This window comes from Candoia aspera, chromosome 17, assembly GCF_035149785.1.
Source record: "Candoia aspera isolate rCanAsp1 chromosome 17, rCanAsp1.hap2, whole genome shotgun sequence".
Lineage (NCBI taxonomy): Eukaryota > Metazoa > Chordata > Lepidosauria > Squamata > Boidae > Candoia > Candoia aspera.
The window spans coordinates 10,389,835-10,407,334 of NC_086169.1; the positions used below are offsets into that span (position 1 = coordinate 10,389,835).

A 17,500-nucleotide genomic window follows, 5' to 3' on the forward strand; every position below is an offset into this window, starting at 1 on the left:
CATGCTCCTATATGCACTTAAATGGTATGAATCTAACCAGGTCTGATGATGAATCATGGTCTGAATCCATTGGGCCATGCAAAGCAGACTGGGTTTCAGAATCTGTCTGAATGCTCCAACTGGATATGACCTGCGTCGCTCAGATGCAACATATATCACAAACGGGAAGGAACTATATAAACTGAAATACAGGTAGTCCTCACTTAACAACCACAATTGGGACCAGAATTTTGGTTGCTAAGCAAAGCGGTCTTTAAGCAAATCCGACCTGATTTTACGGCGGCCGACCTGTTTTTGTGGTGGCCGTTAAGCGAATCACTGCAGGCGTTAAGTGAACCACGTGGTTGTTAAAAGTGGGGGGGGGGACATGCAACCAAGCAACCCATCTAGGATTCATCCTAGCAACCCATTTTTGCAAGTGTCTGTTTTTTGCATAAGGTGCTGTTTGTGCTGCGCGAAACACAACCCTGGGGTGATTTATGCAGGAGACACGAAGGCTGCTTTTGTCAGGAAGACCTGACAGGTACAGGAGGACGGATTCAACATCCCTCTCCCCCCCTCCCCATTCTCCTTGAGGTACACCTGGATTTGCCATCTCAGAGGTGCTGAAAACCCTTATTGTATTTCTAGCATTACTGATTTTCTGCCATAAGCTACTACTTTTTCTATTCTTTGGACTACAGTTAAAGCAACTTAAAAACTTTGGAAAGAAACACGTAAATCAATAGCTCCACCTACAATCTCAACGATTAAAAAGAGAACATTCAATACAAGGAGAAAGGAAAGGGTCTGATCGGAGAAGGAACCACGGGGAAGAAAGCAGGCAAAAAATTTCCTTGCATATTGGTTTCCACTGGGCAAGACAAAGAAGGAGTAAGCCAAAGAACGGTAAGGGAAAACTAAATTTTGAGGAAAGTGCGTTTCCATTGGTGGTGCGGAAGTATCAGTCCTGGTGCCCAAGTACAACTTTTAAGATTCAAGGCGGCCTGAGAATTTGTCTTTGGGGAGAAAAGATAAGGGCAGAACACAAACCAAGAATTCCAAGTCCCTTCCAGATCAGACGGATATTCTTTGCAATGTATGCATGTATTTAAAATATCCGTAGGGCTGCCCATATGATATGGAATCAGTCTGGCTGGCTAACAACGATTAAACCAGTAACAACAGGCAAAAAATTAAAAAACAAACAAACTTTCAAACCACCAAGCACCGTAACACCAAACCACCAACACTGGGCTCACTCCCTCTCCTGGGCCAGAGCCTGCAGGGAAAGACAGCTCTTAATGGTCTTCTGGAAGGCAAGCAGGATTGGGGCCCTCCGCACTTCAGGGGGAAGCAAATCTATAGGGTAGGCGCAGCTACGGATAAGGTGCGCTTCCTAGGTCCCGCTGGAGGACAACACTTAATGGAGGGTGCCCATTAAATTGCACCTGGAAAGAAACGGGAAGCCAATGCTGCTCGTGCAGTGGTGTAATATGGCTGTATGGAGGGGTGCTCGTGACTGCCCAGACCACTGCATTCTGGGCCAGCTGCCGCTCCCTGATGGTCTTCAAGGGCAGCCCTTGCATGCATTGCAGTAGTCTACTCAGGCGGTATCTCCGGCCTGAGTGACTAAGCCAGGAAGGGGCACAGTTGATGCACAAAACGAAGTTATGCAAAAGCCCTCTTGGCACGGCTGCCATCTGCTCCTCAAGCAGGAGCCGCAAGTGCAGGGGACCCCCAAACTGTGCACCATCCCTGTCTGGGGGAGTGCTATCCCATCAAGAGCTAAAGATGGCAACTCTCCAGATCCAGGGCCCCCGAATCCCAGAGCCCGGTAGCAGGGTTTCTCAACCGTGGCAGCTTGAAGGTGTGTGGACTTCAGCTCCCAGAATTCCCCAGCCAGCTGAGTTGAAGTCCACGCATCTGCCAGGGTGGAGAAATGCTGACCTAGACCACGCCAGCTGAGCAACTGACGTGATGCAGCCACTGGGCCAGGATGGCCACGGGGAGGGAGATGGGCCTCTGCAAAGCCTTGCAGGCCACCCCATCCACTTTGGAGGGGGGGCGGGCAGGGAAGGGCCAGCGCTCCCCCCCCACGGCCAGGGGTAGGCCCCTTCTGGCGACAGCCAGGCGAGCCCCACGCATTGCTTCCTGCCACCAGCCTTTGGGAGCGTCCCTGTGGCAGGGAGGGCCCCGTTCAGCTTCTCTGGTTAGGAGATCTGCGTGTGGCTGGCGAAAGGATGTGTCTGGACACATAGAGGGGGAATAAGGGTGGGGACCGAGGAGGAAACAAGGCAGAGCCGAACCTCCTCTTCTGCACTCGAGGAGAGTCCCAGCTGGAGGAAAGCGCAGGCACGCAACTGGGCTCGGCATGGGTTGCATCAAACGGAGGCTTCCCCCTGGCAGGCATTTTGGGCGCGGGCACAGATTAGCTCGAGCGAGGCGCGCCAGCTGAAGCCGGTTCCCAAAGCTTAGGAACGTCCTGAGTCCCTTGTCAAGTCACCTCGCTGGTGCTGCTTGGCCAGCTGTCAGCTTTAGGATCGCAAAAGGGTTGCATGCCGTATCTTTCCTCGGAGCAGTGGCTGAAAAGCTAACCCAGCCAGGACAGGGTTTAAAAATCTCTCGATTTAGAGTTTAATTCACATTTGCTCTCCATTTTATAGTTACATCGACACGCCTAAGAAATGCCCTTCGTACAACACCTTCCTGGCAGATTTATGGACTATGGACATGTAATGTAATATGTTTCTCTTTAAAATTGTAAACTGGCTCCCACTTAGAAGACTTTTTAATGAAAGAGAAAACATGTTGTTGCTTTTTTTGTTGATCCTATCATTATTTCATCTTTGTTACCTTTTACCCCTTAAGAATCTTTTTTTTTTAAGGTGGTCTTTTGTTTCTGTTTTTAAGTGAGGTCTCATAAACTGAAACTGATTTTTATTGGCAGGTTCACTCAAGGTTTTAACCAGGTGAGTTGAAGTCTAGTGGAAGGATTTGCACAGAAACCAAAGTCGGTTTAGTTTTAAACCTGGCTAGCTTTTGGTAGCATGTTGTTCAAGTCCGACTCATGCAGTTAGTTTAGAATTCAGGGAACTGTGTAAATCCAGAAAATGGGTTAAAATGAGATTTCATTTTTCCCGCAGGCTGGGTTCACACAATACACTTAGCTAGGCTAAAATGGGAAGTGGAGGTAGGCTGTAAGTCAGGGAACCCAGCCCCTGATTTGGTATGGGAACCAGCCGCCCCGTTAAGCCATTATCCAGGAATTATTGATTTCAGCACCGAAAGCTTCGGGTACCATAAAGCCCCCGTGAATCCAGCTTTAGGGTTTGGCATGCTGTGTGAACCAGGACTCCTGTATCACCCCTGCAGATAGGCAAACGGAGGTCCATCGATTGCTCCACTGCAGGACAAATCAGATCCAAACTGGGGTCTGATTTCCACAGAACCACGTGAAAAATGTGGTACCTTCAGCAGGCAGAATTTACCTTGAAAATTGGGGGCTGGCTGGGAATTCTAGGAGTTGACGTCTACACATCTTAAAGTGGCCAAGGTTGAGAAACACCTTGAATCTATTCTCAGAGCCTAGATCTGCAAAACTGAAATCGCTCACATGATCATTGAATTAAAGGGGGCGGGGTTATAAATCACTGCACCCCTCAGAACTAGGGAACTCACTGCTACAAGACAGAGGAAAAATACGGTGGAAGAGAAGTCTCTAAAGTGTGCGTAGGCATGATTTGTTTATTTTATGTATTTATTTAAGAGATTTATATGGCTGCCCATCTTAACAACTCTGGGAGGCTCATGACAAGAGTGAAACCAGTAACTATATAACAACCATAAAACTGCAAATATAGCTCGGTGTAAATACTGCTATTTATTCAATGTAAATTCTTCTTTGTTAGCACAGCCAGCTTCCCCAAATGTGTGGGATGTCCACCCTCCTAATCCCCCTGAGCATAGTGGTTGATGGGATGATGGGAGCCAAGTCCATCCAGCTGACCCAGATACCCTTCCCAAGTCTTGGCCACTGAGATCAAGCAACTGGAATTCCAGGAAGGAAGGAAGGAAGGAAGGAAGGAAGGAAGGAAGGAAGGAAGGAAGGAAGGAAGGAAGGAAGGAAGGAAGGAAGGAAGGAAGGAAGGAAGGAAGGAAGGAAGGAAGGAGAGATAGGAGTGAAGAGGGAGGGAAGGAGGGAAGAAGGATCTCTATGAAGATGCCGGGCAAGCAAAGAGGCCATCATCACACTGTCATGCTCAGCTGTGATCTTTCTGAAACCGCCAGGTGGTAAAAGTTGGATCGCTGTGGCCAAGTCCCACCACCACCACCACACAGACACACACAGCAATTGCTCAGGGAAGCCATTAAAACCCAGAACATCCATTTGGTGTTTTAAAATCCAGGACAGATTCCAAGGAAAGCGAAAAAACCTTTTTAATTTTTTTTTTTAAAAAAGGCTTAATGGTCTCAGCACCCTTTAAAGCACGAGGACCAGAAATAATTCTATGGTGCTCAGAGCTGTTTGAAGTGTTTGGTGTCCTAAAATAAGCATTCCTAAATGCAAACAAAATGCAACACAGGACTCCTTCGGTGGTTCCCTGGATTTGTGCATCACGAACAGGTCTGGAAGCGATTGTCTCAGCAGCGAGGACAACAAGCCGGTTTTGCTCCCAAAAAGCCAGCGTGCAAAGAGATTGGGCGTGAGGCCCATTCTGGACCTGACCTTCCGGTCGGTGGAGTGTTGCCACACTCACCATCAGCCACCCGCCTTGTGACTGTTGCACATAGTCACGGCCTTTCCTTGGAACGATCCTAGGAATCTGAGGCCCAGCCAGCAAAAATTCTCATGGAGAGAAGCCAAGAGGGATGGATAAATCTACCGGTTTCAGTTTCTCCCAGTGTCTCATTTTTGCAAAAATGTCAAGTTTGGCTTGCGGAATTTGAGGGTTTGTTTAGACTTCACATGCATATTTCCGCGCCTTCTGTTGCATATTTCTCTGAACATATTCATGCATCTTTGGATCCTTTCCTGTTACAAAAAAATGGGCAATATTTTTTGCCAACAGTCTACTTTGGGGTGAAATTTGGAGAACCACAGCTTTCTAACGACAGATACTTTTTTGGTTTGTATATTGCATGGACGTTCCAATTTTTTTCCTAATTTTGCAATATACAGACTAAAAGATATTCTTTGATGGAAATTTGCAGTCTGCATTCATCTTCTCCGTAGCCAAGAGAGTGTCCTGACCCCCGCTTCTAATCCAGAGAAGCCTCTCTCTTTCCAACCATCAGGATTTCAGAACCCAGGAAATGTTTTGACTGGGCCTCCCCAAAAACACACAGTTTCCAGCTTTCTGTTTCCAGCTGGGGTCAACTGGGCAAGCAAACAACACAAGCAGGAGATGGGCGGGCTTGACTCAGCTCCCAAGGGAAAGCCGAGGCTGCATCTGCAAAGTACCTTGGCTCTGCTTAAGCCACAAGGAGCCAGGTTCACACAATACCCCAACTGTGGGGTGCACCAACATTTTACAGACTTGGACTTTGAGGAACACCAGGGCAACACCCTAAAAGTAGGTGGGGCCGGAAGACATGGATGTGGCAAGAACAAAATCTAAAAGTGGTTGGATTATATTAAATGACATGTAATTAATAGGGTTGTTCATGCATGTTCATTTTTCCCACTGAATTACAGTTCTGTGACAGCTTTGGGAGGGATCGGGGGGGGGGCACCCATGCAAGATTTCGGTAGGGCCTTTTGGCTCTTGGACCTGACGTGGGATCTCTGGACTCAGCCATAAACTGACTGGCTGGATTCACACAGCTGGAGGAGGCCCAGCTGGGTTGCCTTGTGGCCTTCTGCCAAGCAGCTTCTGTGAACTGACCCCGGGGGGGGGATTCTGGGGGCGGGGGGTTGACAAGCCTTAAATGTGCCTGGCCTGGCCTTCCTTCTCCAGACCGAGTTAGAGCTGATTTTTCAATGCCCCAAAATAAACCACACCAGGAAATCCTGAACGGCCTGCCTTTGCTTCAGCATTCGGGGGCAGGGGTCTCTGCAGGGCTTGGTCAAAAAATTCAAGATGGTGGCCATGACAGACAGCTTTGATCGTACTGTTGCAACTGCCATCTTGACCCTTCCCGGCGGACACCCCCAATTCTGGGCCAAACTGGCTGCAGGGAGTTATGATAGGTGCAAACATGGATGCATAAAACCTTTAACACCTCTAATTAATTAATTTACTACCATTAACATCTTTATTTATGCTCTCCACCATGCTCTAGGCATTAGCCCACAAGGCAGCAGTTAATCGTGGAATATAATGCACCGAGATCCGGAAGCAGCGATTTAAAAACACAGTTGCCACAATTACGCAGGCGGAAGAGGGAGGATGGACCCATAATCCCCAGACCGCCCCCTCCCCTTTATAAAAATAAATTGATTTTTGCTCCTCCCCCGCTGGATCTGGGGCAGATACACCATAGTTAAGAGCACCACGTGACATTTATGTCATCCCCTAGTTAATTAGCCCAGTTGTTCCAACTCTGGTTTAAAGAGCTGCCCTGTTTTCACCAGGGTTTCTCAACCTCAGCAGCTTAAAGATGTGTGGACTTCAACTCCCAGAATTCCCCAGCCAGCCATGCTGGCTGGGGAATTCTGGGAGCTGAAGTCCACACATCTTAAAGTTGCTGAAGTTCAGAAACACTTGTCCTGGCTGTCTGCAGTGTAAGAGGCCACACAGGCAGGGGTCTCGGGGGACAGCTTCACAAGGGACAAGAGCTTTGTAGCTTCCATGGCCGGAAAAAAAACCTCCCTCAAGGGTTTGCTTTTTTTAAAAAAAAGTGGGGGAAACAGACAGAGGCTGCCTGGAGAAGGGGTTAAGGCCAACCATCCTTTCCTAAGCCTCCAAATGTTTTGGACTGCAATGTCCATTATCCCCAGCCACAATTCTGCAGCCCAGCCATGATGGGGACTGTAGTCCTTAGGACACCGTCAAGGGCCATTTCACTGGGCTGAGGGCCAGGCCAGTTTTTACTGCCATTTATTTATGCATGCATGCATGCATGCATGCCACCACCCATCTCTCCCCCAAAGGGGGGACTCTGGGTGGTTTACAATAATGATAAAAGCATTAAAATACCATAAACAAAAATACCAAATACAAATATAACATTAAGCAAAAATACAGTATAAAGTCCAGATGGCGATGATAGTTGTAATATCGCTCATGTGTATCTAAAGGGCCATTTTAGGGCACTAACCATCTCCAGGGGTGATTACTTCCCTTCCCGCCCCAAGCAGGAAGTGTGCCAGGGCTGGCATTCAGCAATGGGACCAGGGCCGAAATTACTTTTGATTTGATTTAAACTGCATCGGAATTTAATTAAAATTACAAAAATAATTTGCTCTGGAGTCCTCTATTTCGTAATTCCTTCCTAGGATCTAACTGAGAATAACTGATTCTGGGGGCTAATGAGGGTTGTGCTTGGGGGCCCGTGGACAGGGCACCTCTGAACTAGCAAAAGATCGATCCAGAGCAGGAAACCTCTGTCTTGGGACGGGTGGCCACGCCTGGGATCTTGAGAGCAGCACGGTGGGCGAGTTAGCCACAAAACACCTCTTCGCCATTCAGCAAACGAGTGTATTTGCTCCCCCAGATTTCTCTAATCCTCCAGAACCCCCCTGCTCATCTTGATCTGGGCTTCCACCACCAATAAATTTTATTTGCTAAGCTGCCTCTGAGATGCAAGTGGGGGCTCAGGAGCATTTTGGGGAAATAGAAATCCTGCAGGAGGTCAACACTGGGCTGTGCAGCATGCGAGCTTCTTGTTCATTTATTTCTTTTAATTACAGGGATCTAAAAACGTGACATCAGGTAGGGTAGGAGCCTGGGGGGTATCAAGGGAAAAGTCAGCAGCCATGCGGGGCCCCAAATGCCACTCTGGGGACTGAGATTTTGGGGATTCACTGGGTTCCCACAAAAAATGTGTCTGCCCCAAATGCAGCTGGGTTCAGTTCCTCGTGGGCAGGCAGGGAGCGAAAGTGGCTGGCTGGCTGCTCTCTGCCCTGACCTGGCTTGCTGGTTGAGCTGTCCAGCCTCGTACAACAGGGTCATTTTTTAACCGGATTTATAAATCTTGCAAAAAAAGATGTAAAGTCTGGCTGGGTCCACACATCGTGCTCAACTAAGCTTAAATGCAGTTTGTGGGTCAGCGTGTTGTGGGAAGCCAACCTTTGCCCTGCCGTGCCGTGGGAACCAGGCCAGGCTGTGAAGTGGCATTGGGTCCCTCTGTCTGGGGAGGGTGGAGTTGGGGGGGTGACCTCAGCCACTGCAGTGGGTCAATCCACCAAAATCTAGGTCGTGAACAATATTTTTTTTTAAAAAAAAAACTTTTTTACAGTTTTTAAAAATGAGCCCATCTGGTGTAGAGGCAAAGGTGCTAGACTGGGAGTGGGGGAGCTGGCTCTTGGTCCCCCCCCCCCCACAGCCATGGAAGCTCCCTGGGGGACTTTGCACCAGTTGCTCTCTCTCAGCCCAGCCTACCTTGCAGGGTTGTTGTTCTGGGGATAAAATGAGGGGTGATCTCTATGTAAGCAATTTTTAATCTCCTGGATATGAGCCTAACAAAATCGACAAAAGTAAAGGGAAAAGGTAATGTATTGAAAAAGGGACCGACAGCCAAGAGTCATGGAGCCATATCATTATCAAAAGATCCCAACTATCTGAAGATGGTGGTACTTGCAGAGATGGTTAAATTAACATCTGACTGGAAACCCCTTATTCAGGGAGTCTTCACTTAAGAACCATTTGTTTAGTGACGGTTTGGACTTAAGACAGTGCTGGGAAAACCATCTTACAACTGGTCCTCACATTTAGGACCCTTTCAGCATCCCTGCGGTCACATGATCATGATTTGGGCATTTGGCAACCGGTTCCCATTTATGACCATCGCAGCGTCCCACGGTCACGTGATCCCCATTTTCGACCTTCCCGGCCGGCTTCTGACAAGCAAAATCAATGGGGAACCATGTGATTCACTTAAGAACCACATGGTTCACTTAACACCCTCAGTGACTCGCTTAACGACCACTGCAGAAAAGGGCATGAAATCAGGTTGGATTCACTTAATGACCACTTCACTTTGCAACCAAAATTCCGGTCCCAATTGTGGTCATTGAGCGAGGACTACCTGTAGACTTTTTGCATGAAACAGAAAAAAATGTGCTTATGACTTGAGGTTTTGATGATTAGAAAAGAAAATGGAAAATGGAAAAAAGGGAGCTTTTTTTGTAGTCAGAGAGTAAGATAATTTTGTAATCACACTTATATTTACTGCAGAGAAAATCAGAAATATTCTTTCTCATTGCACTTTCTTTCTTTCTTTCTTTCTTTGCTTGTTCTCTCTACTTCGTATTAGCTGGTGTTCGTTTTTCTGTCTCTTTAAAACTTTTAATAAAAAATTATTATATCAAAAAAAAAGAACTCAACTATCCAGGCGAGCAAAAAGTGAGTGAGGAAGGCAGGTTTGTGAAGATGTTTAAACTGTTTTTATGGCTTGAGGGTTTTGTACACCATCAGAGTTGGGCAGCTGTTATTTATATTTAAGAAATAAAATTAAATAAAACAAATAAATAATGCAATCCATAAAAGCTATCTATTCTTGCAGGGATGTTCCCACGCTTCAATTTTATGGTTTTGACCGCTGTCATGCTGCAAGGGATTCCTTCTAAGGGAAAGTAGACTAAACATTCCTACCAGTGCTATTAATTAATTAATTAGTTTGATTCATATGCCACTTTTCCACCTTCCACTTTTGGCCAGTGACAACCCTGCATGGCCTCAAAAATTCCGGATACGGCCACTGGTAGAAGCCCGCCTGGGTTCCGTCCAAATGTCCCAGTGGTGCGGATAATTAACTTCACCACTGAACCGATTTCTCTGTATTATCTCATCATCAGCGATCAAAACTCTTTCCCTGCTGCGGCATTTATTCTGTAGATTAAAACAATGGATAGATTTATTTACTTCTCAGTCTTTTGGCCCTGCTGCTTTCTCCTCCAGAGCGGGATAGATTAGAACTGAAAGAACAGAATGGAAGCTCTCCTCCGGCCACGCAACCCACATTCACCGCCACCACGTGGGTATCTAACTCCCAAATGCTGGAGGACTCTAAGGCCATGCCATAGTGTGTTAAAAGCAGCAGTTCCCCCCCCACCCCCCGAGGCAAAAATAAGGACAGAAATGAGGCCCTGCCCCAGATCAGGAGGAGCAGCATTTCTAGGAGTTGAAGTCCACAGATCTTAAAGTGGCCAAGTTTGAGAAACACCGACCTACAGTCCTCGACTTACAACCACTCATTTAGCGACCATTCAAAGTTACGCTGAAAAAAGTGACTTGCGACTGGTCTTCGCACTTACAACCGTCGCAGCATCCCCACAGTCACGTGTTCAAAAATGAGGCACTTGGCAAATGGCATGCATTTACAATGGTTGCAGTGTCCTGGGGTCACACGATCAACATTTGCAATCTTCCCAGCCAGCGTCTGACAAACAAAATCAATGGGGGAGTGCTCAATTCACTTAACAACCACGTGATTCATGTAACAACCACATGATTCGCTTAATGACCACTGCAAAAATGTCATAAAATCAGGTGTGGTCACATGATGCCTCGCTTAATGACTGCACCACTTAACAACAAATTTACATCCCTATTGTGGACGTAACCATCCACAATGTAAATAACGCCTCTTGGAATCAAAGCTGACTCCTGGGGAAGCCATGAAACTTCACATCTGGATAGTTTTTTCTGACAACAAGACAAAAGCAGGTCACCCTGGTCTTTTTCTGGAATGGTTTTCAACCTCCCAGTCATTCCTAGGATCCCCTGGTGGTCTCCCATCCACATGCTCAGCACGTCCAGCCCAGCTTCATCCTGGGGACCAGCCAAGGTCAGCTTTGCTGCAGACTCAAAAGTCATCCCTCTGAGGATACCAGCTCAGCTCAATCCGTTTTCTCTGCAACAGTCTGGACCTGGTGGTCCTGCCCAGCCCTGGGAGGCATAACCGGAGCAAGCCATTTTCAGCCTGGACCAAACAGGGCTCCATCAAACTGGGCAAGGGGGTTGTGAGCCATTCTCTCTATCACGATAAGCAGCATGGTCCCTGGACGCCGCACCCACCACAGCTCTGGTTCCCTGCCTTTTTTTCTTAATTTCTCTTTTCAAAGATTTTCTCAACTAACGAACAGGAAACAGATATTTCCACCAGCCTCGCATTGGAGGGTGAGGTGGGGTTGAAGGCAGCCCCCGATTCCGGGTTGTGTGCGGGGGGGGGCACTACAAGAAGTAGGAGGGGCCAGGGGGAAAACATGGGTGGGGACAAGGGAAGAACAAACATACACACACACAAACACCCGAGCCGTGCCAAAGTGCACACCGTTTCGTGAACAGGAAACATTTTTGGGAAGACCTGCTGTTTTATGAATAAACATACAGTCTGCCCAGCCCAGCCAGAGGAATGCAGAACTGGATTTTGGGGTCCACAAAAGAGTGGCATATCTCTGGGGGGTCTGTAGATGTGGTCAAAAAGGTCAACAGGGTGGATCTGGTGGGGAAACTAATATTGTATATGGCAGCGTTTCTCAAAGACTTTTTAATTATGGACTTTTTGGCTGAAAGAAGAAAAGACCAAACTGATGATTTATGGATCTGGGGATCAGAAAGGGATAAAGAGGGTTAGAATGAAGGTGGCAATTACTAGGTAGAAAGAAGGGCGGAAGTCAAAATTCTATGTTTTCTTTTCTTTTCTTTTCTTTTTTTTCTTTTCCTTTTTCTTTGCATTTGCTTTTTTTTGCATTGCAAAATCCCAATAAAAAAATAAAAAGCAGGCAGCTCCACCTGACCTTTTTGACCACGCTCTGCAGGCCCCATCCCTAAATCAGTCTTTGAACCAGGAAAAGGAGAGAAAGGATTGCCAGCGGCCTCCTTGTCCAAGCGGTGCCCCCCTGGCCACCCGCCCCCCTCCCCGGGCCAGGCTCTGCAGGCCTGCCCCCTTTCCCAGGCTGGCACGGTGACTCAGAGGGCGCAGGGCCCGCGGGCATCCAGCAACAACCCCGAGTCAGCAGTTCCAGCACAGAAAACCTGCCGAGTCACTGCAGAGCAGCTGGTGCCAGGGAGGGGATGGGAGGGGAGGGGCTGCAGCCCCGAACCCCAAGAGGCGGGGAGTCTGCGGAGAACCCGCACAACCTCTGCTGGGACGACACCCTTATCCGTGGTTATCTTTCCTACGGCTGGTTGAGCGAACCCGTTTTTCTGGATTGGCACCCCTACAGGTTGATTCATCCACACGCTGGGCTCAGACCGGCTTGGCGGGTCATGCACACACAACGGTAACCATGTTGGATGGTGGTTACGTTTCTTGGGGGGGCTCACCCTCTGGAGCCCCCACTTGCCGTAGCGGAAGAGACCCGGGCTCTTGTTCGGCAGCTGCCACCAGCCTTCCTGACTCAGCCAAGACCCCTATGGGGACCCTCCCCTTGCAGAGCTTCCTCCAGCTTTTTGATGCAGCAGACGACTCTGCACATGGGCAGGAACACTGTTTGCCCTCAGTAAGCGACATGAAGGACTTGCCCCAATTGCTCCAGATAAAGGCTCCTACGTGGCTTGGCTGGAGCACATAGTCTGTGGCTGGGGATTTCTGGGAGTTGAAGTCCACGTGGCTCAAAGTGGCCAAGTTTGGAAAAACCCTCTAGGCTATTCAGCTAGGCTTTTCCCAGATCTCTGAAAAACAGGAGCCGGAAGCAAGATAGACAAAACATTTGCAAAAAAACCCCACCCCCTTCTCTTCCAGGGCCCGACGGCCCCTTCCATGTGGGGCCAAGCAACGGATCCAGAAAGAGGGAGCCGCACAAATTGGCATTTTAACCAAATCTGGCTTTTGTGCAAGAGGCACGATGACAAGAAAAGCAGAAAACAGAGAACCTTTCTACTAAAGCATAAATTTTTATGCTTTGTGGATCCTCCCCCAAATGGGGATTTACTCTTTTTTTTTTAAAAGGTAATTCTCTTTTTCCCTATTAAAACATCTTCATTAAGAGATTAAGAAAAACCGGCTTCGTGCTCTGCTGTTGCTGTTCTTTCAAAGAAAGAGTTCTCAGCTGCCAGCTTGGCAACCTAGCACTGTGCCCGCTCCACCTAACAGGGTGCTGCCAACTTTTTTTTTTTCCGGATGGCAGAGCCAAACCATCTCAGTTTTCCCTGTCAATTCATCTGCAGGTCAGGAATAAACCTCCTCGGGGAGTTGTGGCGTTTTATCCAACTGCTGCAACTGGCACCCAGCATGTTCCCTTCTCCCAGCCAGGGTGATGGAGAAAGTTATCTCACCATCCCAGGTGGGGAAGTCCGGATGCGTGTCTGGCCATATTTGGAGATGCATTCCTCTGCAGATAAGAGACCATCACTGCCCCACCCAACTCCCATCCCAACAAAAATAAGCCTGTACGTCCAAACTAAAAAATACGAATTCCATCCCAAATCCCTGCAACAGAGTCGCTGAAGAAGAAAACTGATGATATAATAAACACGCCGGTCTCAAAGGGTCTGGTTTGCACTGAGTGGCTCATCCAAATCAGGTCAAGGGGAGCAAGCCAGAGGTTGTACAGATGCGCTCTCTCCCACTTCCTCCATCAGCGCAAAGACCGAGGGAGGGAAGGGGGGGTGGGCCTGGCCCCACCCAAAAGCAGCTCACCAAAGCAGGCAGATTGGGCTAAACTATCATTAGTTTATTGCCCTTTAGCCAATAAGTCAATTTTGGGGAGGGGGGAAGGAGGTAGACGCTTTCCCCTTCCAGAAAGCAGAGCTCAGGGCTGACACGGTGGAGAAAGTCAAGGGAGGCAGGAGGACAACACGAAAAGACCAGTGGCTTACCTGAGATTGGCAGGAAAAGTAGGAAAATGTTCCGCAGCATGGTGCGCAGGGGGAATCAGCTGGGCCTGGTGGTAGAGGGGCTGCCGTGACTCCTAAAGTGCCTTCCACACACTTGGTCCCTGAAGGGCTTGACCGCCCACACAGCCTTCGAATCGGACCTGCTTCCTCTTCTCGATGGCAACCCCAGGTGTGGGAAGCAGCGATATTTTTGGTTTGTGCTCCAAGCGCAGTCACCGAGAGCAGAGGGCCATCCTGTGGCCACTGACCGGGGGCTCTTTCGTGGGCGAGGACCAGAGGCCTCCTCCGCGGGCACCTGGGGGCTCTTCCTGACTCTGGCACCGGGGCTGTGGCTGGCTTCGCCGCACCGCGCCGTCCCTGTGTTTTGAAACTCTGCAACCTGTTCTCCACACATTACCGGAGGGAGGAGAACCCAGCCGGAGAAAAAAATATTAACCTGTTCAGCAAGTTTGAACAGGTGTTTCTCAAGGGGGGGGGTGGTTTCGTTTATAAAAGGAAAAGACGTTCGCAGGGGGTGCCAGAGTGCTCGGTAGCAGTGTCAAGTCATCACCTTTCCTTGGGTGGCAGCTCAGGGGCAGGGCCCCAAGATGGGGCCCCTGGGGCTCCTGCGAGGGCTAGGAGCCTGGGGCCCGGGGCTGGGAGATCTGAGGCCCCCAGGATCCGTGTGGGCTGTGGGGACCTTGTCAAGATGGGTTCCTCCCCCCAAAGTTCCTATTCCTGTATAGATTCCTTTCCCTGTGCCGTTTTCAAAAAGAAATGTGCATCTCAGCCCCTAGACCCCCTTCGCTCTCTGGAGCCAACTGGGGGATGTCCCCCCCCTGCTAAATTGCAATTTCTGACTGCTGTCAAACTGTAGTTCTTCATCCTTCACCTGTGATGAAGGCATGATCTGCAGACATTAATTCTTGATTTGCTCTTTTAATCGCTTTATCTGGCTTTATTTGTTTAATGAATCCCCTTGAGGACTAGCTGCATCAAAAGAGCCCTTGTGATACCAGCCACTGAACACAACAGGCCCCCACCCACCTCCACTGGCCACAGATTTTATCTCTGTTCATAAACTGGGAGGGAATCTGGCTGCCAGACACACCTGCTGAAATTCCTTCTTCGGCACAAGCGTTGAAGGCAGGAAGCCCTGCCAGCTTTTCTGAGGCCACCCTACCTGCTGCACAGGAAGCAAAATCTTGCTGACAAGAAGTGCTTCTCCAAGGATGATCCCCATTTCGTTTCGCGCTGCTTTAAATAAAAGGGTTGGGTTGGCACCACGCTGGACCGGGAGAGGTCAAGGCTTGACGACGGCATCTCTGCAGCTTGCTGTTTGACCACGGTTGGTCTGCAAGTCATGCAAACACAGCCCCTCATTCCTGGCTGATTCGGGCTCCAAGCCATCTCAGCTGATTTGATAAACCGTGGTTATTGTTGTGTAACCAAATTTAAAGTAAAAACAAAAAAAACCCTTAAGATTCCAGTTGCAAGTCTGCAGTACTGCAAGTCGGTTCCAGGGACAGGGGATTCGCTCTAAGATTAAGGGGCATTTTCCAGGACCACAAGGCCCGTTTAGACGGTTTTGGTGAGGGGACCTGGCCAACTGTCTGGTTGTCCCACCATAGTAAGAACTGCCTTAACCCAGTGTTTCTCAATCTCAGCCACGTGAAGATGGGGGAATTTTGGGAGTTGAAGTCCACCCATCTTCACGTGGCTGAGATTGAGAAACACTGCCTTAACCCACCTGCATGGCTGCCTAAAAAAAAACCCCAGGCCAAGTGACACCTTAAAGTAAAAAGATTTAATGTGTATCTCCTTCTCCATCTTGATGGCTTCTGAAGGCCATCATTCCATTGGATGGTGCTTTTCAGGGTGACTCGGACCCTTCTGGGGATGGATGGGGTGGACAAGACATCTACAGCTGATGGGCAAGCTTTGCAGCTTCTTGGTGGGAAAAAGGGTCACGCATTTGCTATGATTAGACATCAGGCGAGGGGAGTCCATCAGTCTTGCCATGTGAGCTGGGGGCCCTTGGTGGGCATGGACGCCGGTGTAGGATGGAGGATCTTCTGAGGCACAGGATCTGGCTCCTGGGCGAGCAGAGGGGCAGTCGGCTGAATTTGTGGGGCCCTTAATGCCTTGGAGGGCAGGTGAGATGCCATCATCTCCGGAGGAGCCCATCGCTCAATCCAGCCATCTTGGGAGAGCTAGTCCCTCTGTTCAGAGTGATGGGTGGTTGGGATACGGATGATACTCAATTGTAGATTGGTGGCCAGGCCAAAGCACAGGTGCTGTGGAACTCAGAAGCTGGTGTCTGGAGGCCTAGCAAAATGAACCAGCTCTTCATTCAGGAACTTCATGGCCCCCCTGAAATGTACATGTGTTTTCTCCAAATATATTAATATATGCTGTCTGTATGTTTCAGGTATGTTTAACGCTTGTTGCATGCCATATAACCACATCACCATGACATTCTAGTTGCAGAAACCTGGCAAAACGGTAGATGTCAGCAAGCAAGGGCATTCAGCATATTTTAAGTCTTTGCTACCATCTAGATTTATGTAGTCTGGAAACTATACTCCTGATAAAGCAGAATGGTTCTGCTCACACAAGACATGCTACTGGTACCAAGCCATGTTGTGGCTTAGTGTAATTCCCACACCCAGTTGTCCATTGGCTTGGAGGAATATGTGAATGGGGTCACACTACGTCCTACACTCACCCCTCACACACGGCTTAATCAGTGAAAGACCTAGCGGTTACATGCCAGTGTTAACCTTGGTTTTATTTATCGTAGCTGAGTGTATTCACTGTATTGTATGAACCCAGAAAATTGGTTAATTTAGTAACCAGACTAAGCATGCTGTGCACTGAGTTTGCATGATATACCCAAAATTGTTAACGTGGGTTTGTATGACATGTTTAGCAAATCAGTTTAGCATTAACCCAATGTGTTCAGCATAGTTTGTTTTAACCTTGGTTTGTTTTGGGGGTACATTGATATATTGCACTGATTATAGAAAATGGACTAATTCACAAACCAAGCGTGTAGTGGGAACCCAGCCCCACCTTAGGGAACCACGAGATAAGTCCAGATTCAAGTCAACACACAGCCATGGATGTTTGCTGGGTGATTCTGGTCCAGCTATCATGGCTGTGTCTGCAAGACCTCTTACTCATGAGGAAGCATCAGTTTCCGCTCTGCAGCTCACTCCTCCCATCGCCCATCTCCAGTGGCGTTTGCTGGCCTTGTATGCTTCCTACCTTAACTTGCAGGAGGGTTACCCTGAAAGGTGCTCCTGCAACCCAAGAGACTTTGAGCATCCTCTGGTGGCCAATGCAGTAACCAGGGTGAGCCCACAGTTGGACTCCAGCCCAGGAAGGAGTTGCGTTAAGAGTGAATCGTGGGTGAGCATACCTCTTGCTTAACCTGGCACTCCGTTGACAGCACCATAGCCAATTGGCTGCTCCTTTTGGCAGGGGTGGGGATGGGTCAAAGCCTCTTAGTTGAGTTGACCGCCCTTCTTGCCAACCCTTTGCTCAGCAGCAGGGGCAATGCCTCTGGAGAAGATGGCTCCAGGGGGTCAGGG

At 48.7% G+C, this 17,500-nt stretch overlaps 1 protein-coding gene across 1 annotated transcript in view; it reads right to left on the reverse strand.

The window, feature by feature from the left end:
* Window positions 1-17,500, reverse strand: part of COPA (COPI coat complex subunit alpha) — a 307,095-nt gene that overhangs the window by 55,827 nt on the left and 233,768 nt on the right. The window lies entirely within an intron of this gene.